A 23,154-nucleotide genomic window follows, 5' to 3' on the forward strand; every position below is an offset into this window, starting at 1 on the left:
TACAAACCCCTAGATCTTTCCCTTACTGTACGATTTGAATCCCAGTCATGCAAAGAGGAAGCTTCCTAGAGAAGTCATAAAACAAGGAATAAAACCTTGAGTGTGGATGGGAAAACTGGAGGGAGTTATCCTCACCCAAGAAGAAGAGATGTCCATAGTTCTCTAACATCACATCCCTGTACAGATCCCGCTGACTGTGGCTCAGGCATCCCCACTCCTCCTGAGAGAATTCTACGGCCACATCCCTGAAGGTCAGCAGTCCCTGCAACAAACACCACAGTTACCAAGTGGACACATGAGGAGGTCATATGGTACCTATGAGAGAAGTTAATGTCACCTGCTGAACCCCACAACAGAACCTTCACTGCTTACCTGCCTGCGCTCACTGACCTTAGTCCCTCATGTTACTTACTATTCTTATGTACACCTCTCTCCTACTTCAGGCAAAACAGCCTATGGGCACAGTGTCCTGTGGTGGAAACAGAAAGTATCCAACAGAAGGTAATGACTGCCCTGAGGAAGACCTTGAATTGGCTCAAATTGAGTTTAACCCCTGACTCCCATCTATGCAGATGAAGTTTTTAGGGTAAACATGGAATGAGGACAGTTACCTTTATCTCCATTATGTATTTCTCAAAAGGTTTCTTTCCTCAAAGAGAGAGCACAAGTATGGGTGGGGCAGAGATAAGAATTCCAACTAGTTCCATCATCAGCAAGGACCTTGACTTGGGGCTTAATCTCAAGACTGTGAGATCGTGACTTGAGTCAAAATCAAGAGGGGGAAGCTCAAGGGACTGAGCCACCCTTTTAACTCGTCATAATACTAAAATATCCACCCATGGAGGAGCACAAATGTCATTTACTGTGTAACGTACAGAGAATGTATAGAACTGTTTTCTTAAGGTTCATGTGCAACTTATCCTCAGCCTCCCCTTTCTAAATATCCACCCTAACCCTTAATAAAAGGAAACCATTCCGGAGCACCTGGGTGGCTCAGACAGTTAAGCCCCTGACTCTTGGTTTCAGCTCAGGTCATGGTCTTACACTTCGTGAGTTTGAGCCCCACATTGAGCTCAGTGCAGAGTCGGCCTGAAGTTCTCTTTCTCCCTCTTCCTCTGCTTGTCCTCTGCTCTCTCTGTATCTGAATAAATAAACTTAAAAAAAAAAAAGCAAATGATTGCCCCTTCCTCCTCAGTCTCTGCTTTCGAAGCTTTTCCCTGTGATCACCTTATTTCCTGTAAATCCAAATTCCTTGTCTGATATCCCCACCTGGTATAGTTTTTTGTGATTCACCAAGGACTAAACTCTTGTTAGCTATGTTATATTAGGAGAACTGGTTCTGGGCTAGAGGAGTGTCTTGCTTTCTGCAGTAAGAAAATTTGTAACAGACTATCATGCCATAATATATTCTTTAACTTCGAGGTATGACCGTTATAGATATTGTGTTTATTCAAGAGAATTTGTAAAATGAAGGCATCAACACAGGTAAACACATTAAAAAATGATTTTTAAACTTCATATGTTATTTTTGAGGGACAGAGAGAGAGCATGCATGGGGGAGAAGCAGAGATAGAGGGAGACACAGAATCCAAAACAATCTCCAAGCTCTGAACTGTTAGCACAGAGCCCAACACGGGGCTCGAACCTACAAACTGTGAGATCATGACCTGAGCTGAAGTCGGAGGCTCACCTGACTGAGCCCCCCAGCCCCCAATGCATAGACATTTTTGAATTTTTAAAAAATCTTTTTATTTATTTCTAGGAGAGAGAGAGAGACAGCGTGAGCAGGGGAGGGTCAGAGAGAGAGGGAGTCACAGACTCTGAAACAGGCTCCAGGCTCTGAGCTGGTAGTCAGCACAGAGCCCGACGCGGGGCTCGAACCCACGAACCGCGAGATCAGGACCTAAGTGAAAGTCGGACGCTTAACCGATAAGCCACCCAGGCGCCCCATGCATAGACATTTTTGAATGCTGTAGTACAACATTTAGTACATGTGGTGTCTATTTCTTAAGGGAAAGTTTCGGTGGGTTCCAAATATACTTAGCATGTTGTAATATGAATTAGAATTCACAACAGTGCGTTGGAGATCCAGTTAAATGCAGATACTGTTCGGGACATCTTGGATGGGGGAGGTGTCTGCATTTCTAACAAGGCATTAGTCTATGGGCCAAGGGATACATATTTCAATATGAAGAAGTAGAACTCAAAGGCAGGAACTCTTGGAGGACGTGGANCCCCCAATGCATAGACATTTTTGAATTTTTAAAAAATCTTTTTATTTATTTCTAGGAGAGAGAGAGAGACAGCGTGAGCAGGGGAGGGTCAGAGAGAGAGGGAGTCACAGACTCTGAAACAGGCTCCAGGCTCTGAGCTGGTAGTCAGCACAGAGCCCGACGCGGGGCTCGAACCCACGAACCGCGAGATCAGGACCTAAGTGAAAGTCGGACGCTTAACCGATAAGCCACCCAGGCGCCCCATGCATAGACATTTTTGAATGCTGTAGTACAACATTTAGTACATGTGGTGTCTATTTCTTAAGGGAAAGTTTCGGTGGGTTCCAAATATACTTAGCATGTTGTAATATGAATTAGAATTCACAACAGTGCGTTGGAGATCCAGTTAAATGCAGATACTGTTCGGGACATCTTGGATGGGGGAGGTGTCTGCATTTCTAACAAGGCATTAGTCTATGGGCCAAGGGATACATATTTCAATATGAAGAAGTAGAACTCAAAGGCAGGAACTCTTGGAGGACGTGGAACTGAATGGGTTTCATAGAAATTACAGGTTCTACTATGGGCTCCAGGGTGGCTCAGTCGGTTAAGCGTCCGACTTCGGCACAGGTCATGATTTCACAGTTTGTGGGTTTGAGCCCCGCGTCTGGCTCTGTACTGACAGCTAGCTCAGAGCCTGGCGCCTGCTTCAGATCCTGTATCTCCTTCTCTCTGTCCCTCCCTTGCTCACACTGTCTCTATCTCTCAGAAATAAATAAAACATAAAAAAAAATTTTATAGGTTCTACTAGAATACTGAGAAAGGTGGCAACAAGCCTTTCCAACCATTTCCTGGTTAGTTGATAACATTAAAAGTCTCCCATAAATTCATGGAAAATAAATAATAACAATCTAACAAAAGAAACACATTATTCTATTTTAGTGAATATTTTGCCAAGCATCCAGTACATGGTAAAGATCAAGTTTTAACTCAGGTTAACTGACCCAGAGTTGATCAAAAATGACACACAGGTCAATATATAGAAGGGACCTTAAATCAATGTTCACAGCAGGCATCAATCCTGAGAAGAATGATGGATAGAAGAAGGTATGCACACAAATACTGATCTTCCTCTATACATTCCATGTACACATGCATACGTTTTGAAAGTAGTTATATAACATTAAAAGTAATAGAATAGAAAATTATCAGGGTGAGTAAGAAATAGTTTTAATGAGCAGTGTCTGGGTGGCTTAGCCAGTTAGGGGTCCAACTTTTGATTTCAGGCCTGGTCATGATCTCAAGGTTTCTTAGTTCAAGCCCCACCTCAGACTCTACGCTGACAGTGTAGAGCCTGTTTGGGATTCTCTCTCTCCTGCTCTTTCTCTTCCCTCCCGTCTCTCTCAAAAAAATAAAAAAACCAACCAAACAAAAAACATTTTGATGTCATGAAAGTCCTCAATCTAGCTGTAGAAAAAGATGCTTAGGTCTTTTCCTTACACTATCAACACAAACACATAAATGATATGAATATAACAGTTTTTATTTCTGAGTCTACTATAATGAGGGATACAAATCGAAATATGTTCACCGTCACCACAGAAGCCTGACCTATGACCTAGAGCCTGCATAGTTTTCGTAAGCATCAAATAAAGACTGCTTCCTGCATTCTGCTGCTGGTGCTTCTTCTTCTTTTTTTAAATGTTTATTTATATTGTTAGAGAGAGCATGGGCAAGTATGTTGTAAAAGGGGGAGAGGCAGAGAGAGGGAGAAAAATAATCCCAAGTAGGCTCCAGGCTGTGACTGAGGCACTCAGGGGGCCCTGGATACTGCATATGAAAAGGGTCTCATGACCACTGTTAACGACTCACCAATTGTTAATATTGAACTGAAAGATAAGCAGCAGAGAAGTCGTGAATTGTTAATATTGAACTGAAAGATAAGCAGCAGAGAAGTCGTGCGGAAGTCTTTATACAAGTAGCAATCTACAGAAACATTTGTGATTGAACACTTTGTGCATCTACCTTCCCCTGTGAACTTATAAGCTTCATGCAGCCAAAGTACCGTTCTTTCTGCCCACGGGGCCTGGCCCTGTGCTACTTCAATAAATTACCCATCTTGTATCAAACAGTAACTTAAGACTTGTTTCTTGACTCTACAACTCAATGATCCCATAACATCATATTTCTTGGAAATCTTTTTATTTTATCATTTTTAATAGTATAACACATTTTTTATTGAGAGAGAGGGCACGAGTGAGGGAAGGTGGGGAGAGAGAGAGAGAGAGCAACCCACGAGGGGCAGAGACAGAGAGAAAGTGAGTGAGTTGTGGGACTCGACATCATGAAGCCTGAGGCTGTGACCTGAGTTGAGTCAGATACTTAAACAACTGAGCCACGCAGGCACCTTGAAGGCCTTATTCAAAAATCAAGTGTTGGGGCGCCTGGGTTGCTCAGTCAGTTGGGCCTCCAACTCGGCTCAGTTCATGATCTAATGGTGCGTGGGTTTGAGCCCCACGTCGGGCTCTGTGCTGACAGCTAGCTCAGAGTCTGCAGGCTGTTTCACATTCTGTGTCTCCTTCTCTCTCTCTGACCTTTCTCTGCTCACGCTGTCTCTCAGAAATGAACAAACATTTCTAAAAATTTGGTGTTTATTTAAGAAAGGATAAGGGTGCGGGGGGGGGGGAGAGAGAGAGAGAATCCTAAAACGTCTCGGGTGGTCAGCATGCTGCCTGACATGAGGCTCTATCTCAGGAACCCCGAGATTATGATCTGCACCAAAATCACGATTGGAGACTTAACCGACGGATTCACCCAGGCGCCCCTCATTGAAAGCTCTTGTTTCAATCATCTTTTGTGCCCTATGGTACTTTGGGATTTTCAGATGCTCAAATATGTGAATTATGTGATCCTTCTCTTTCTGAAAACAGAAAGAAGTGCACAGAACAGTATGTCTGCGTCATGACTATGCAGTGAACTACACAAGATGAGGGCCTTCACTGCCCAATAGAAACTGATATGATGTGGGGTAGGCATAAATAAAGGCTCAAGAAAGTATTCCTGAGGCCTTTTTGGTAAACGACGCTGATCTTATTAAAGCACAGGGACAGGATATGTGGAAAGAATGAGCTGCAGTGTGATGGTGAGGAGCCAGTGATTATATACTTTAAGTTGAGGAGTAGTAATGCAAGTTTCCAAAGGTTTGTCATAGGTAAAAGACACTCACTTGATCCTGGAGTCTGGCTATTGTCCAGCTAAGCTTGCTTTTTGCCTGTAAAAAAGCATTAACAATAAAGCAGTTGTAAATATCTTGATGAATATCTTCCTCTGCCAGTCTCAAGTATTTCTCACAGGGTTCCAAGTTGTACAAAAATTTAATGATATCTACATTTCTTTTGCCTTTGTTCTCCTCATCAGAAACTGCAAGGGCTGCCTGGTGCTCAGTCATTTAAGCATCTGACTCTTGATTTCATCTCAGATCAGAGTCTCATGGTTTTGTGAGTTCTAGCCCCAAATGAGGTTCTGCAATGACCCTGTGGAGCTTGCTTGGGTTTCATGCACTCTCTCTACAACTTCACTGCTCCCACTTTCTGTCTCTAATTAGTAAACACACACACACACACACAGGGAATGAGAAACTGGAAGAAAGAAGTTTCCATTTTAAATATGATGGTGTCTGGATCTCGCTCAGGGAATCTGCCTAAAATCATTTCAACTGATAAGAAAGAAAACATGCATTTTATAGGGGAGAAATCTGGCAGCACAAAGCCAAGTAAAAGAAGGTAAAGTCAGCTGTAAGGAATCAAAGCAATCTCAGTGCCTGAGGCACACCTCACAACACAGGACCCTCAGCTGTGTTCTGGTGACCCCCAAACAGCAAGTCAGAAGAGAAACAACTTTGAGGATACAGTGGATTTTTATAGACTTCAAACACGTATACTTTCCATGTCTTGTGATATGAGAATATTTTGAAGTATCTTTTCCACATCCTCATGAGCAGGTTATTCTATCTTTGTTTCCATCTTATGTATTTGTGCATTTTCGTACCTACTGTACCCAGAGCAGAGAGAGCATTGAGATCAGGCCTAAATGGGAACTGTTTCCTTGACTGCTATCCCAGGACCAGACCCCGTCAGCAACAGGAAACTTGGACTCAACACCCCTCCCCCACTCAACTCAAGGATCTGTCTCGAAGGGAATATTTTCAATACTTGCAGGACTTTAACTGAAAGTGACAAGTGTTGATGCCCTGCTGGAAGCCAGGTTGGAGAGAAGGGAGACGAGTCTCTGGGACACAGGGAAGGAGTGTCCTAACCACCTACTTTGAGTATAATTTCTGAGAAGGTAAAAATTAGGTGAAAACATAAAGCAGAACCATCAGAACTAAAAACAAAATCACTGGCTTTTTTTTTTTAAATTTCTTTTGTGGCAGGATTCTCACACCAAGGCTTTTCTTTGCAGGAAACTGATAGGGAAAAATCTCTTATAAGATGGCAGGCAGGACTGATAAGGAAATACCTGTCCCTGATCAAAGGCTCCCTCCTCTGGGCTCTTCTTCCCACACTGCTTGTCTCAAGCCGAAACGAGGAATGCGGAAGTAAGAGGCTGTAAATTCCTCCCTCTGCTGAAGCTCTGGGCTCAGCCCTCTGGAGAATGATCTCTGAGCCCCTGGTTTACAATAAACCCCCTCCCTTCCAAGATCTGCTGGGTGTTGCTTGGTTCTTCCAGACCAAATTTCCACAACAAAACACTTTTATGCCAGCCAGCACCACTCAGTTGGGCTCCTACCCAAGGAACTGAGCCCTGAACACCACGTGGCATAGTTTTTATAATTTTTGACTTCTTTGTCTTCCATGTATGGTAACACACAAATGTGTAGTCTCACCTAGTGTCTCTTATTACAAGGTCAAGAGGGAAGTTTTCAGGTACTCATATAGCCACGTTGTCTTAGTGTTTTCTTTCCTCATTGAGGAGATAAGATCACACTTTTAGAGAGAGGAGAAGAAGGCAGAAGGAGGGAGGGGGGGTAGGAGGGAAACACAGAGAGAGATAAGTAGAGAGAGGGAGAAGAGAATGCAGACTGAGGGAAGAGGGACAGAGAAAGGGAGGGAGAATCTTAACCCCGACTCAAGGCTGGAACACAGGTCCCGGGGATCATGGCCTGAACTCAAATCAAAAGTCTGTTGCTCAACTGGCTGAGTCACCCAGGTGCCCTGCGATTCCTGCGTGCATGGAATTTCCCCAGAAAGACAACAGGGCCTCCGGTCAGGCCCACAAGACTTACCTGAGAACTAGCCATTTCTTCTTTCACCTTCTCCTCCAGATTTTCTTCTCAGAAGATGTTTATGGGGAAATCCCAGCTGAAGTAGGAGAAAATGTCTGTGAAGCCACAAACACAGCCTCTTCCCCAGTAAACTGCTTGCCTGCGGGCAGGAATTTGAAATGCAGAGAAAGCCCAAATTCCTAGTCCTTTGTGTCAGAAGCTGTTCACAAACTGTGAGCTCCTGCTTGGAGACCTATCCCTGGGTTTCCCTTCTCTGCTTCCAGGGGCCTCCCTTCCCTCAGAGGCCCACAAATTCTGCTTGAGCCTAGAAAACGTGTGCTACATGGACCTGACCCTCCCCAACTCCTGTACAGGAGACCTGTTACCTCTCCTTGAGGAAAAGCCTGCACTCAACTCTCATAATTTTTAAAAAACATTTTACAATAATGAAATTTTTTATGATTTTTTAATGTATTATTTATTTCTGACAGAGACACGTGAGCAGGGGAAGGCCTGAGAGAGAGAGACAGAATCCGAAACAAGCTCCAAGCCCTGAGCTAGCTGTCAACACAGAGCCTGACATGGGGCTCAAACTCAGGAACTGTGAGATCATGACCTGAGCCGAAGTCGGACGCTTAACCCACTGAGCCACCCCGACACCTCTCAACTCTCATAAATTAATGGGAAGCCTTCCTGCCTAACCCTGGGCCTCACTTAGAATTAGGATACAAAACAATAGGATTCAGTAGGCAGAAAGGGAAAGATTAGGACCTGAGGTCCCTGGCTGGGGAAAAACACATTTTGGAACAATGCTGGGAGTGTCTGATCCCAGCAAAACCCCCTCAGGTGTAAGGTTTCACTTAAGAAAGTGAGAGTCACCACCTACTGCCCCTCAGGTTCCCCTCAGGAATTTGACTAAAGACCTAACTAAAAACTAGTAGTAGACCATAAAACCTAAGACCCACAAGGAACTGTATGTCCTGAGACCACCCCTCATACAATGGAAATGAGACAAGCATCCGTGGAGAACCCAGCAGCTACAGTCATGAAGGCAGTAAGTGTAACAGTTGATAAGCAACCAGGGGGAAGGGAACGAGGGTGGGAGACACCTGACCCTCATAACACAAAGATTCTTGCCTATTGTCTCAGGTTCTCACCCTCCAATGCCCCCTCTCTGTACAGAGGGCTTTCCTACAACCTCCCTCTCTCATACTCTAATCGACTTTTGCCTGTTGCTCATTTTGTGTCAATTTCACAGGTGATCCTGTTGGGAAGCATTTGGGGAGGTGACCAGGCAAAGCACAGGAACCAAGGCTCGGGTCGTTGCTCAGATGAAAATACATGCTGTCTGGGGCGCCTGGGTGGCTTAGTCGGTTAAGCGTCCGACTTTCGCTTAGGTCACAATCTCGCGGTTCGTGGGTTCGAGCCCCGCGTCGGGCTCTGTGCTGACTGCCAGCTCGGAGCCTGGAGCCTGTTTCAGAGTCTGTCTCCCTCTCTCTCTGACCCTCCCCTGCTCACTCTGTCTCTCTCTCTCCTAGAAATAAAAAAGAAAAAGAAAAAAAGAAAATACATGCTGTCTGCACTGATCAGAGTTTCTGGAGTTTTACACATTCTCCCTCTTTCTGCTGCACAGAGGGAGAGACCCTTCCAAATGGAACTTTCCCTTGTACATGCAAATGTCTCTTACAAAGAAAACTTATCCTGGGTTTTTAGAGCTTTTCCTTTGTTAGATCAAAATAATCCTTATGCAAAGAGACATAATTTGATGTGACAAACTGCTGCCCTTCAGTAAGAAAGTTTATTTTCATAAGTCACTGCCAAATAGCTTTCCAAATAGGTGTACTTTAAAAAATTAATGGTTATTTCTGAGAAAGAGACAGGAAGAGTGAGGGAGACAGAGCATGCGCAGGGGAGGCGCAGAGAGAGAGAGAGACACAGAAGGTGAAGCAGGCTCAGCTGAGCTGTGAGCACAGAGCCTGACGCGGGGGTCCAGCTCCTCAACTGCGACATCATGACCTGAGACAAAGTCAGGGGCCCAACCAACGGAGCCCACGGAATCACCCCTAAAATGTACTTTCTCATACTCCCATCGGAATTATATGAAAATTCTATATGAATGGCTCTAGATTTTCAGTGAAATTTGGTGTTGCCCTGTGTTTTTTGGGTGTACTTTTTTGTTTTTCTGTGTTTTGTTTTGTTGCGATTTTAGTAAATATTGATGTTGTTCATAATATAATACGAAGTGGTCTTACTACAGGTTGTCCTTGTAACTGAAATTGAAATCGCTTAAAAGTGTAAGGTTGAATAAAAATAAAAATGACTGCATTTAAACATAGCATGGGTTGAGGGTAAACGAAGTAACGTTGTTTTTCTGTTTGGGGCAACTGGCCCCTACCATTTTCACCTTTTTTGATAGTTTTTTTTAAAGTGTATTTACTTTAGACATAGACAAAGAGAGACTCAGAGAGGATCCGAGAGCAGGGGAAGAGCAGGGAGAGGGGCAGAGGGTCCCAAGCAGGCTCCACGCAGATGGCAGCGAGCCCAGTGCAAGGCGGGAACACATGAACTGTTACGTGACGACCTGAGCAGAAGTGGGACGCTGAGCAGATTGCGCCACTCAGTCAGTCCTCTTCGCCGTTTTGCTCTTTTTTTTTTTTTTTTTTAAATGAGGAAATTAGTAGCACTCAGGACACCCAATGAACAAGGCTGGCAGCAGAAAGGATTCCTGTCCAAACCAGGTGGATACTTATTTCCCAACAAACCGCCAGCCCTTCCTCTGGGTGGCCTTGCAGTTCTGAAGGCCCTAACCTGCCTCAGCCTCCTCAGCCTGGCAAAGCAGGAAAGCTACTGTTCCTCTTTCTCCCACATTCTCTTGTTGTGCCCGAATCGCGAATTCCCAGAGACCACCAAGGAGCTGAAACCGATGCAAGTACATAAGGGTCTTTATTACAAGCTCGAGCAGGGGCTCACCCACCAGCCGATGCAGCAGCAACAGAGTGCAGCCCCGAACAATAGCGAGCAGGGTTTTTATGGGGTAAGGGACGGGGGTGTTACAGTGCACACGTTGTACATATAGTATCATCACATAAGGGCCAATCATAGTTGTACAACACCCATGGTAACAGTTTTGACCATTCAGTGTCTGTGAGGTGTCCGTTACTTTTGGCGGAGTCCAATTATGACCTTTTGAGACTCCTTTGAAAATGACCAATTATGACGTGAGTTAGGCAAGGGGGAGTAGCCCTTGTCTCAGGCCTCAGGAATGTTTTTAACCTCCTCTGATTGGCTGATCTGAGAGTGGTTTCGGCCTTGAGCAATCTGCGGTTTTTCCTGAAACTGCTGCTTTGTGCAACCCAAGGTTGCTTTTAATTCAGGCCTTCATCTCAAAACGACGTTACTTAGGCTCTTCATTCCCCCCTTCTCTTGTGAATTTGAAGAGGTCAGGTCCCAATCATGAGTTGTATTGCCCCCAGACGTTCTTGCATGAAGGCAAGCAATTTATTTAAATAACAAAATCTCAGATGGACATTGTTAAAGTTTTAATGAGAGTTCAGTATGATGCAATTGACAAACAAATTAAGTTATTTTTGTGACATATAATGTTTTAAGTAATCAGAATATTACGTGATAACCTTATACCAAAACATTAAAACTTTAGGATTTGCAGATATATTTGGGCAGTTATAGCATTTACCCATGCAATACAACCTAAAGTTTATGGTTGTACACAGTGCTTTTCCAAGTAATTTAGCATCTCAAATAAAAGGGCCTAATTGGTCAAAAGACTTTTTTTATTATTCAAGTCCTGGGAAGTTTGTTAAAACCTTAGGAAGTTACAAAGCGCATCCTATATAGGATTATAGATCATAAAAATCTTATAACTTTTTTTATTCAACTAAAGTGGGAATAAAAGATCCTAAAGGCGTATGTATACCATAATATAGTTGTTAGCAAAACCTAGCTCCTTTTTCATTGAGAAGCTTTAACTAAGCAATCAAAGACCTGATAAAGATGAAACCTAAAGCTTTGGTTTTCTTGGTAAACTAAGGAGAAAACTTTTGTTTACATTGTCTTATCAAGAGCAGATTTACAATCTAAGAAAACTTTGTCTTTTGACCAGTGTACTTTTCAAATTCCATTCATCTTAACCTTAGTCTATCCTGAGTACACATAGAATTCTTTCTGAAAGATTTCTTTTCACGGATCTTCTACCTTTTCCTGTGCCTTTAAACTTTGTCTCAAAACTATTTTTTTTCTAAGTAACCAGTCTTATTTAGGACAAATTTACTTTTTTTATTCTCAAAAAAAATATATTTTTATTTCTTATATTTTTTAAATGTATCTCTCAGTTTCCTACATACAAGATTGATTTTTTTTTTTACCAGTCTTAAGTACACTTAGCAGAATTTTAACTTGGAAAACTTTGGTCTCCAATTGAGGACTTAGTAATCAATTGAGAGGTGTTTACACTAGAATTTTTTTTTAACGGTAAATTTAGGAACCAATTAAGCATAAGCCATTTTTTTCCCCCCAAAAGATCTAAATAGTCTTACTTCTTCTGCAATAGGAAGCTGAAAACTCAAACCTATGTTTAGTAATCATGTATTCTATCTGGATATAGGGCATACAATTTAGGCCAGACATCTTTTTGGGCCCACCGAACTTTTCTTAAGTCTTTCAGTAGACGCTGATCTTCAAACTCCTTAATCGCCTGTGCTTGGAGGTTGGGAATGATGGGAGGGGTCATCCCAAACATGATTTCAAAAGGAGTTAATCCCATCTGGTAGGGGGAGTTGCACACCCTATACAGTGCAAAGGGGAGGAGAGCCACCCGGTCTCCCGCCAGTCTCCAAGGTTAATTTAGTTAAGGTCTCTTTTAGGGTTCTATTTATCCTTTTTACCTGTCCTGAACTCTGGCATCTGTATGCACAATATAATTTTCAATTAATCCCCAGGGTCGTGGCTAAATTCTGGCTGAACTTGGACATAAATGCAGGTCCTTGTCTTACCCTATCATCTGAGGAAAGCCATACCTTGTGAAGATGTCTTTTAGGAGTTTCTTGGCCACGATCTGGACAGTCTTATATTTGGTTGGGAACGCTTGGTGGGCGGCGGTTCCTCAGCCCCTTGGTAGGCATCCCTCTTCATCAAGGACCATTACTTTACAGCGGAGATTCCGGAGCTGGCCATCCCCAACGACGAGGAGCTCAACAAGCTGTTGGGCGGTGTGACGATCGCCCAGGGAGGCGTCCTGTCCAATATACAGGCCGTGCTTCCGCCCAAGAAGTCTAGCGCCACCGTGGGGCCGAGGGTGCCCGTGGACAGCAAGAAGGCCACCTAGGCCTCCCAGGAGTACTGAGGGGTGCCCGCGCCGCAGCCGGTCCCCCATGCCACCCAGTTTTAGCCCTCGCTGACGGGAACTGCTGGAGCCCAGGTTGAATCCCCACATCTGGTGTCAGCGGCGTCTCAGGCTGACCATCAAGTGCGTGGTGGTCGGCGACCGGTGAGTGCGCTGCGTGGAGGCCGCGGGTTGGGCGGGGACGGCCCCGGAGACCTTGCCCGGGCGGGCGCATGGCTCCGGGGAGGTGGGAGTGGCGGGGGTGCAGGCGGCCAGCTTGGGGCCCGGAGGGGCGGTCCTCAAGCCCTGACGTCCCTATTGCGCGCTCCCTAGAGGTATTTTTTTTGGCCCAATGTCCTGCTTCCTTGCAGTAGGCGCATTGATTTTTGCCTAAGTGGGGGGCGCCCTTCCAACCGCTGAGAGTTTTTCTTACTTTCTTTTTCTGAGGCCAACTGCCTGAGGCGGGTTTTTTTTTTTTCCTGTCCTCCGGTTCCGCAGTTGCCGCGAGTAATATCTTAGCTAGACCCTGGTTTTGTCTCTTTTCAGCTCTTACTTGCTTGTCCTCTGCACTTTCCCTGTTGCTATATATCCTTTCTGCCACGACCACTAGATCTTAGAGTCTCTTTTCCCATAGACGATCTAATTTCTGAAGTTTTCTCTGAATGTCGGGAGCAGACTGATTAATAAAAGCCATGGCCACCGCAGCCAAGTTTGCCTGAGCCTCAGGCTCCATAGGGGTGTACTGGCGGAATGCCTTTATTATTCTCTCAAGGAATGCTGCGGGCTTTCCTTTGATCCCTGACTGACCTTGAAGGCTTGTGAGCCGCAGCCTTGAGACTTGCCAACAGTCTGGCGGTAGACTAAGAGACTTTCCTTATCTCTAACCGAGTTGTAGTCCCAATCCGGCCGTGCTAGGGGAAGTTCAGCATCAATTCGAGCCTGATCAATTTCGGTGTGACCTACAGTGGGCTGATGAGTGAACAGAACAGTTTTTAGTATGTTAAGAAGGGCGTGGGGATTCTCCGAGAACGGAGTGTTCTGAGATCTCTAATTGTATAAATCACTCGTGGCGAAGGAACAGTAATGGTGGGGCTGGTTGCCCCGATCATCAGGGNACAATAGAGTCCGGCCCCTCAGGCGTTGCTTCTCGAGGCTCCGGGTCCCTCGGGCGGGGCCCATTTCCGCCGACCCAGGGCCACCAATGGTTCGGGTGGCGACCTTGCCCCCCTGCTGGGTCCTGTGGAGGGGGTTGGTAAGGAGGGGGAGAAATGAAGCTTTCCTTCGTTCGGCCCTGTAAGAAAGGGTACAGCGGCGCAGAGGGTTTAGTTTCCTTTTTTGGCGGCTCCGAAGCCTGGGTGGGCGGGTGCTTTTCAGCCACCGCCAAGATGTCAGGTTTCTGTGGAGGCAAGAAACTTTTAATATATGGGGGTGGGTTATCAATCAGATCGGCCCAAACCACAATGTTCATTGGACATCCTGGCAAACACTGAGAGGTATGTGCTTTTTTTTTTTTTTTTTTTAAATCTCTCCAAAATGGGCTAACATTAAGTCTAGGGGTTTGGATGAAGTCTGTCCCATAGCATCAGTCTCAGTCACAAGGTAATAGACACCAACAGATAAGACCGACAACCACAGAGAGACACAGAAGGCTAGACAACAGATTCCCCCGCTCGATCGGAGGAGAAACAGAAAGTAAGACGCCGGCCTCATGCCGGTTCGCGGTAGCGACCCGCTCCGTCTTTTTCCAAGGTACAAATGGGGGCGCTCCGTCCCCTTTACAAATGGGGGGCCTCGAACCCCCTTTACCAATGGGGTCTTGAACCCCGTTACCGATGGGGGCCTGAAACGTCTTCACAGGACGCCCCGTGGTCACGGTCCCGTGCTGCAACCGCCTGACTGTAATTGACCACTTCCAGATACCGAATTGTCCCTGGACCAGAATATGAACCTGACAGACAGACAAACTAGACAAACAGAGACAAAGAAGTTCTTAGCGGCCGGTTGGCCCTTCAGTTCGGGGGTCCTGGGGGTCTTGGGGAATCCCAGGTGCCGGGAGCCACACCGGCCTCTCTGGATGGCAGTCACAGCAAGGAAATGGCAGTGTTTGTACAGCTCCTGCCATGAGAAACGAAAACTGGTATCTCTTGCTGCTACTACTGGCTCATGTTGGAAATGAGCCTGCTGATATTGACTGGGCCTCACAATATTCCATATCAGACCAATATTCTGAACACAGATACCTCATAAGGAAAAGCATATTCCTGCCTTTACGAAAGAGATTTTAGATGAAAGCTCTGTGGATCATTGTCAAAAGGCTCTTCCTACGGGCCTTGCAGATCCAAGACTTAGATAATAAAGGGGGTTAAGAACACAAGAGTTACAATTGAGCCTGGCCCCGAGACAAAGAGCCTAATTTAGAGTTAAGGTACAGATAAGGGCAGAACATAGTTACTACATATATCTTTGCTAATTGGTGAAGCATGGCAGTCCCTTCCTCAAGGCCTGCTTTCTGCAAACACCCTCCCTTACTGGTGGCTAGGATGAGGATAGATAAGAGTAGCTAAAACATTATCCACAAACAAAAGGCGGACACATTTAGGGCTTCCATGGTGTCCACACATTCAGCATCAAATAGGTTTCCACCAACAACTCATTAACCAGCTCAAAAACATTGGTCCTCTTGGGGCGCCTGGGTGGCTTAGTCGGTTAAGCGTCCGACTTTCGCTTAGGTCATGATCTCGCGGTTCGTGGGTTCGAGCCCCGCGTCGGGCTCTGTGCTGACTGCCAGCTCAGAGCCAGGAGCCTATTTCAGAGTCTGTGTCTCCCTCTCTCTCTGACCCTCCCCTACTCACGCTGTCTCTCTCTCTCTTAGAAATAAATAAAAATTAAAAAAAAAAAACATTGGTCCTCTTGAGAGCCAGATGGAATGACTCTTAGCCCATCTGTACACTTAATCTATGACCTAATCTTAGCGTTATTAACTTAGAACAAATATGTATCCTGTCTTTTACTAAGAATGCCCTGTTAATTCTTTAGTTATAAGATTTACTTAACCTCACTATAATTAGAATAGTTCTGCAAGAATATTTCTGTAAAACCTGCCTCTGTACACTTTCCAAGGCATCTTATCACAGAGTTATCCATTGTAAAAATTCCTTTTTCTGATGTCATGTTATTATTTAACCTATAAATAAAGACACCAAAACTGACAGGACAGAGATGCCTGCCTGGTGATCAGAAAGAATCTCGGGGCTCTCTCACTCTCTCTCTCGCCTACACCGTCCATCCTTCAGGGAACCCTGGACCTGCCGGAGCCGGCCTCCGACACCCGGGAGAGCACCCACATGTTGTGCCTGAATCATGAATTCCCAGAGACCACCAAGGAGCTGAAACCAATGCAAGTACATAAGGGCTTTATTACAAGCTCGAGCAGGGGCTCACCTGCCAGCCTACTCAGCGGCAACAGAGTGCAGCCCCGAACAATAGCGAGCAGGATTTTTATGGGGTAAAGGACGGGGGTGTTACAGTGCACACTTTGTACGTATTGCATCATCGCATAAGCACCAATCATAATTGTACAACACCCATGGTAACAGTTTTGACCATTCAGCGTCTGTGAGGTGTCCGTTACTTTTGGCGGAGTCCAATTATGACCTTTAGAGACTCCTTTGAAAATGATTATGACGTGAGTTAGGCAAGGGGGAGTAGCCCTTGTCTCAGGCCTCAGGAATGTTTTTAACCTCCTCTGATTGGCTGATCTGAGAGTGGTTTCGGCCTTGAGCAATCTGCGGTTTTTCCTGAAACTGCTGCTTTGTGCAACCCAAGGTTGCTTTTAATTCAGGCCTTCATCTCAAAACGACGTTACTTAGGCTCTTCACTCTCTTTTCAGTTTCTTTTGGATCTGAAGCACCAAGTACACTTCTCAACAACGGAATGAATGTGTAGGAGAGGAAAACTTTGCTTCATCTGTTCTCAATTCTTTGTCTGGTCTAATAATTGAACTATTACAAGACAGATTCATAAGTGAAAAAAAGGCTTAATTATAGGAACATCAACGAGATGAGTGTCAGAGTCAAGCAAATGATCCTTATGTGCCATTCTGATTAAGGAGAAGGGCTAGAGAATTAGAATTTCAAAGAGGGGGAAGTACACTCAGGAAAAAGGAAAGAGTAAATATTGGGCAAACAAATATTTGCCATGCCAGGCAGGCAACACTTTTTTACAAGTTCCCCTTTGGTATAACCTATTTTCCCAATAGAGGTCTCTCCTCTGATTCGTTCTTTGTCTAAAAGCCTCAGAAAAGAAGGAAATCTTTCGCTTTGCACCAATAGAAGAATCCTAGAGGATATTTTCTTAAGTTAAATTAAATGAGCCACAAGGAGACAAATATATACTGTATGATCGACAACATACAGGGTTTGTGGGGGCCTGAGCCAACGACCAAGAAAGAAATCTTATGGGCATCTTTGGTGCAAAAAGGTGAGTTTATGAAAGCATGGAGACAGGACCGATGTGCAGGAAGAGGTGCACTGGGGTAGTGGGGCAGGGTGTGTGTGACCCTTTCATGGAGTCCAGGGAGATAAAGCCAAGAGGGACTTTCCAAAGAGACTTTCACATGCTACAGACTTACTGGAGACCTAGCTGTTGTCAAGGTCAGGTTGTTTGTCCCTGCAGCAAAGCGTTGACATTGAGACAGTAGGGAGTTCCTGGACTTTAAACTAGGAAGGGATTGCCTTTTTCTGGGAAGTGGTGGACACTCTTATCAGTTTAAACGTTTGTTTGTTTTTCCCTTCGTGGTTTGGGGTAGCCTGGGGTGTCCAAGGAATAGCCTACATGCCCACCTGGGGAGGGGGTGCTAGCTTGTGCTTTGCCCCTCAGCCTGCCTCAAGCTCCCTCATCAAAATCACATATATGTGGAACCTAAAACAGACCAAACTATAAAGATTAGCATGATTGTTGCCAGGGGCTAAGGACAGGGAAATGTTCAGACATTGGATCAAATGGTAAAAGGTTTACTGATGCAGGATGGGTAGGCACTAAATGTTATAGCCTGGTGAGTAGAGTTAAGACTAGTGTATTGTACACGTGGAATTTGCTAGGGGTAAGGTGCCTGGGTCAGTGGGTTGAGCATGCGACTTCAGCTCAAATCATGACCTCACAGTCTGTGCGTTTGAGCCCCCATGCCTGGCTCTGTGCTGACAGCTCAGAGGCCAGAGGCTGATTCAGATTCTCTGTCTCCCTCTGTTCCTGCCCCTCCCCTGCTCGCACTCTGTCTCTCTCTCTCTCAGAAATAAAAAACTATTTAAAAATTGTCTTAATTAAACAAAATAACCACAATTTGCTAGGAGAGGTTATGCTATGTGGTCACAACACACAAACGTACACATGTATTAATTCTGGGAGGTGAGGGATATGTTCATTAGATAGAGTGTTTGTAATTAGTTTGTAAGCAGGACCCAAGGGTTCAAGAGCACCTGCCTCCAGTGGCCCCAGACAGACCCAGTTCTGCCACTTGTGGGTGACACAGTTGAAGGCAAGAAAGAGCACTTTGGCTGCCTCCATGTTGACTTCAAACTTTCCCAGTGGGTTCCTTCCAGCTTGTCTCCTGGCTCAGGAGGGACACCCTGTGGACAAAGCCCTCTGAGGGGAACTGGAACTACCCACTCAAGCCACAGGGACTGCCCTGGGCCAGAAAGACCCCAGCCCCGAGTGACTCCTAGACAGGACACCTTTAACCTTCACCGCCTACCTGTAGGTCCCCACTCACGTTGGCCCCACATCTCACGGACATAAACCAGGAATATTTCCCACACATCAGAATCAGGAGAAAACAACCACTGAGCACACTAAACAAGAAAAATGAACAACGTAAATCACGAGCAAAGCATGTATGGGTAATATTAATACATACAAAAATGCAAGTAATTTATTGGCAACTGACATATCTGATTCCTATTTGAATTAAACCCTAACTGTTTTAAAATGTACTCAGTTAGAAAATTGTTATCCACAAACCTCAAACATAAATAAAAAATAAAAACAAAATTAATTAACATTGTGGAAACTATCATACCAGAGGCAGTATGATTAACAGAATTCACAAAGAACAATCAGAGAAATTTTAATCATCAAAATCCTGAATAAATCATAGATATTTGTTATAAAGGATCCTGTTTAAAGAAAAATACATTAAAATTTTTCAAAAACCCTCCACTTGCAAGTATTTTTCAGAAATAACAAGGAGTGGAAATGAGAATGTAAGGAGGAGCCAATACCATTAAATGTCACCCCATATATAGAGTTGTCACTCATCTACAGTAAAGGATGATGGTACCTTAAGAAGGGGACAGTAAAGCTGAAGATATGGAACATCATGAAGATTTTTATCTCAACATCTAAAAATCCCCACTTCTTTGCCTTACACCAGGGATCTGAATCCCAGTCATGCAGAAAGTAATCTTCCAGGAGACACTCCTCAAAGGAAGTAACAAAGCGCCAAGTGTGGATTTGCACCCGTGCACCAGGAAGTTAATGAGTTTTCAAATGTCAGCCCCAAGATCCCCAGCAACCCTCCCTCTTCTTCAAAGCCTGTGAACCCTTTCTTTGTTTTTGTGAAACAGAGATTCATGTTTATTTCTTTATTTTATTGTTTATTGTTTTTAGAGAGGCTTTTAAAATGTTTATTTTTCTGTAAGAGACTTTTTTTTAAAATGTATCTATTTTTGAGTGGGGGAGGGGCAAAGACAGAGACACGGAATCCAAAGCAAACTGTCACCTTAGAGCCCAATGCAGGAATCCAACCCACGAACCACGAGATCATGACCTCAGCCAAAGTCCGATGCTTATCTGACTGATCTACCCAGGCGCGCCAGAAATTAATATTTATTGAGAGGTATTGTAATTCATGCATTGATAATGAGGATGCAGAAATATAATTGCTTTATGGTAGCCTAGTACAATCAACAATTGCTTCAATGTAGCCTAGTCTATAAACTAACCAGTAGGTCATTATAAAATTGTTAATGGCAAACAGTATAGCGGTCCTAGTAACTATTGTTACCTTTTCTTAAGAACCTTGTCAGACATAAATTAAAAAACATTTAAAAAAACACGACTACTTGGTTATGATGATAGGCTGAAATGTAATTTCCCCAATTCAAAATGATAGGAATGTTGTGCTATACTGTAAGTATTTGAATGTAAAATTGTAAAACAGTAAGAAAACTAATACACTGTTAATATATACTGAATATCACTATATATATACTTAAAATTTTTTTTCAAATTATTTCTGAGAGAGAGTGAGACAGCATGAGCAGGGACGGTCAGAGAGGGAGACACAGAATCTGAAATAGGCTCCAGGTTCTGAGCTAGCTGTCAGCACAGAGCCCGACGCGGTCTCAAACCCACAAACTGTGAGATCATGACCTGAGCCGAAGTCGGACCCTTAACCGACTGAGCCACCCAGGCGCCCCAATATATCTTTATGTAAGGATAGGTTCTCCACCTCCATAAGCTTCCCACAGAATGTTCTACAAGATGAATACTTAGGCAATGATGAGGACAGACAACAACTCCTACATGTTTATGGCTGAGTAATACTCCTTTATATATATCTCTATCTATCTATCTATCTATCTATCTATCTATCTATCTATCTATCTATCATCTATCTATATCTCACATCTTTTTCCATTCATCTTTTGATGGACACTGGATTGCTTCCATTTTGTAGTTATTGTAAATAACGCTGAAATTAATACTCACGGGTGCATAATCTTTTTGGGGATATTCTTGGCCTTATTTCTTTTTTTTTTCCGATTTATTTATTTAAAGTCAAGTTAGTTGGGTTGCCTCAGTGATTCAGTTGGTTATGCATCTGACTCTTGGTTTCAGCTCAAGCCATGATCTCAGAGTTTGTGAGTTTGAGCCTCATGTTGGGCTTTGTGCTGACAGCATGGCACCTGCTTGGTATCCATTCTCTCTCTCTCTTTCTCTGACTCTCTCTCTCTGCCTCTCTCTCTCTCTCATCCTTCCCTTCGTGCTCTCTCTCAAAATAGATGAATACATGTACAAAAATAAATAAAATAAAATAAATTCAGGTTACTTTACATAGTCTGTACTATTACTTTCAGGACTAAACCCCTGGGATTCTTCACGTACATATGACACTCAGTGCTCATCTCAACAAGTGTAGACTTTAATGGCCAACCCCCTATTAGCTTATCCCCCCCAACCTCCCCTTCAGTCACCCTCATTTGTTCTGTGTACTTAAGAGTCTTTTTTGGTTTGCCTCCCTCTCTGTTTTTATCTTATTTTTCTTTCCCTTCACCTATGTTCACCTGCTTTGTTTCTTACATTCCACATATGGGTGAAATCAATGATACTTGTCCTTCTCTGACTAACTTATTACACTTAGCATAACACACTCTAGTGCCACACACATTGTTGCAATGGGCAGGAAATCATTCTTCTTGATCGTCAAGTAATATTCCATTGTATATGCATGCCACTTTTCTTTGTCTTTTCATCAGTTGATGAATATTGGGGCTCGTTCCAACATTCGACTATTCTTGATAGAGCTGCTGTAAACATTGGGGTGCATGTGCCCCTTCAAATCAGCATTTTAGTATCCTTTGGATAAATACCTAGTAGTGCAATTGCTGGGCCATACAGTAATACTATTTTTAATCTATTGAGGATCCTCCATGCTGTTTTCCAGAGGGGCTGCCCCAGTTTTCATTCCACCAGCTGTGCAAAAGAGTTCCCCTTTAACCGTGTCCGTGCCAACACCTATTTTTCTGCAGTTCTTAGTTTTAGCCACCGGGGTGAGGTGATATCTCATTGTGGTATTGATTTGTCTTTCCCTGATGATGAACGATGTTGAGCAAATTTTTCTGGGTCTGTTAGCCATCTGGAAGCCTTCTTTGGAAAAGTGTCTCTTGGGGTCTTCTGTCCATTTCTTCACTGGATTATTTGTATCTTAGTTGTTGAACCTGATAACTTCTTTATAAATTGTAGATATTAACCTTCAATTCAAATGTATTTTTCGATTCCATCAGTGGCCTTTTAGTTTTATTGATTATTTTCTTTACTGGCAGAAGCTTTTTATCTTGATGAGGTCCCAATAGTCATTTTTGTTTTTATTTCCCTTACCTCCAGATATATGTCTAGTAAGAAGCTGCTGTAGCCAAGGTCAAAGAGGTTGCTGCCTGTGTTTACATCTAGGATTTTGTTGGTTTCCTGTCTCACATTTAGGTTTTTTATCCGTCTTGAATTTATTTGTTCATATGGTGTAAGATATGTTGCTGTCCAGTTTTCTCAGGACCATTTATTCTAGAGACTGTCTTTATTCCGTTGGTTATTCTTTCCTGCTTTGTCAAACATTAGATGGCCATACATGAGTGGGTCCATTTCTGGGTTCTCTCTTCTGTTCCATTGATCTGAGTGTCTGTTCTTGTGCCAGTACCATACTGTCTTGATGATTACAGCTTTATAAGACATCTTTTTAAAATTTGTTTTATTATTTATTTTTGAGAGAGAGGGGCAGAGCATGAGCAGAGGAGGGGTGGGGAGAGAGGGAAACACAGAATCAGAAGCAGCTCTGGGCTCTGTGTTGATGTGGGTCTCAAACTCACAAACTGCGAGATCATGACCTGAGCCGAAATCAGACACTCAACCGACTGAGCCACTCAGGTGTCTCTACAATACATCTTGAAGCCCAGGACTATGATGCTTCCAGCTTTGGTTTTCTTTTTCAGGATTTCTTTGGCTGTTTGAAGTCTTTTCTGGTTCCATACAAATTTTAGGATTGTTTGTTCTAGCTCTTTGAAGAATGCTGGTGTTATTTTGATAGAGATTGCATTGAATATGTAGATTGCTTTGGGTCCTATTGACATTTTAACAATATTTGTTCTTCCTATCCAGAAGCATGGAATATTTTTCCTTTTGTGTACGTGTGTGTGTGTGTGTGTGTGTGTGTCTTCAATTTATTTCATAAGCTTTCTACAGTTTTCAGTGTATAGGTTTTTCACCCCTTTGATTAGGCTTATTCCTAGATATTTTATAATTTTTGTGCAATCATAAATGGGATCGATTCCTTGATTTCTCTTTCTGTTTCTTCCTTATTGGTGTACAGGAATGCAAACAATTTCTGTGCATTGATTTTATATCCTGTGACTTTGCAGAATTCATGTATCAGTTGTAGCAGTTTTTTGGTGGAATCTTTTGGGTTTTCCATATAGAGTACTATATTATCTGTAAAGAATGAGTGCTTGACTTCCTCCTTGCTGATATGGATGCTTTTTATTACTTTGTGTTGGATTGCAGAGGCTAGAACT

General features: G+C 43.7%; 2 long non-coding RNA genes across 2 annotated transcripts in view; one reads left to right on the top strand and one right to left on the bottom strand.

Annotated features, from left to right (window-relative positions):
• Positions 1-224: 224 nt before the first annotated feature.
• On the bottom strand, positions 225-12,788 carry LOC144221837 (uncharacterized). The gene is made up of 3 exons (XR_013332196.1): positions 12,510-12,788; positions 5,440-5,484; positions 225-262 (listed from the first exon to the last, which is right to left on the bottom strand). It is a non-coding gene; the product is annotated as an uncharacterized LOC144221837 (long non-coding RNA).
• A 117-nt stretch (positions 12,789-12,905) lies between these two features.
• The window catches only part of LOC144221836 (uncharacterized), a 54,521-nt gene continuing 44,272 nt past the window's right edge, over positions 12,906-23,154 (top strand). Inside the window, exon 1 of the long non-coding RNA XR_013332195.1 lies at positions 12,906-12,979. This is a non-coding gene — a long non-coding RNA (uncharacterized LOC144221836). The remainder of the gene's footprint in view (positions 12,980-23,154) is intronic.

The sequence above is a fragment of the Crocuta crocuta genome, unplaced genomic scaffold (genome assembly GCF_008692635.1).
Source record: "Crocuta crocuta isolate KB4526 unplaced genomic scaffold, BGI_CrCroc_1.0 scaffold473, whole genome shotgun sequence".
NCBI lineage: Eukaryota > Metazoa > Chordata > Mammalia > Carnivora > Hyaenidae > Crocuta > Crocuta crocuta.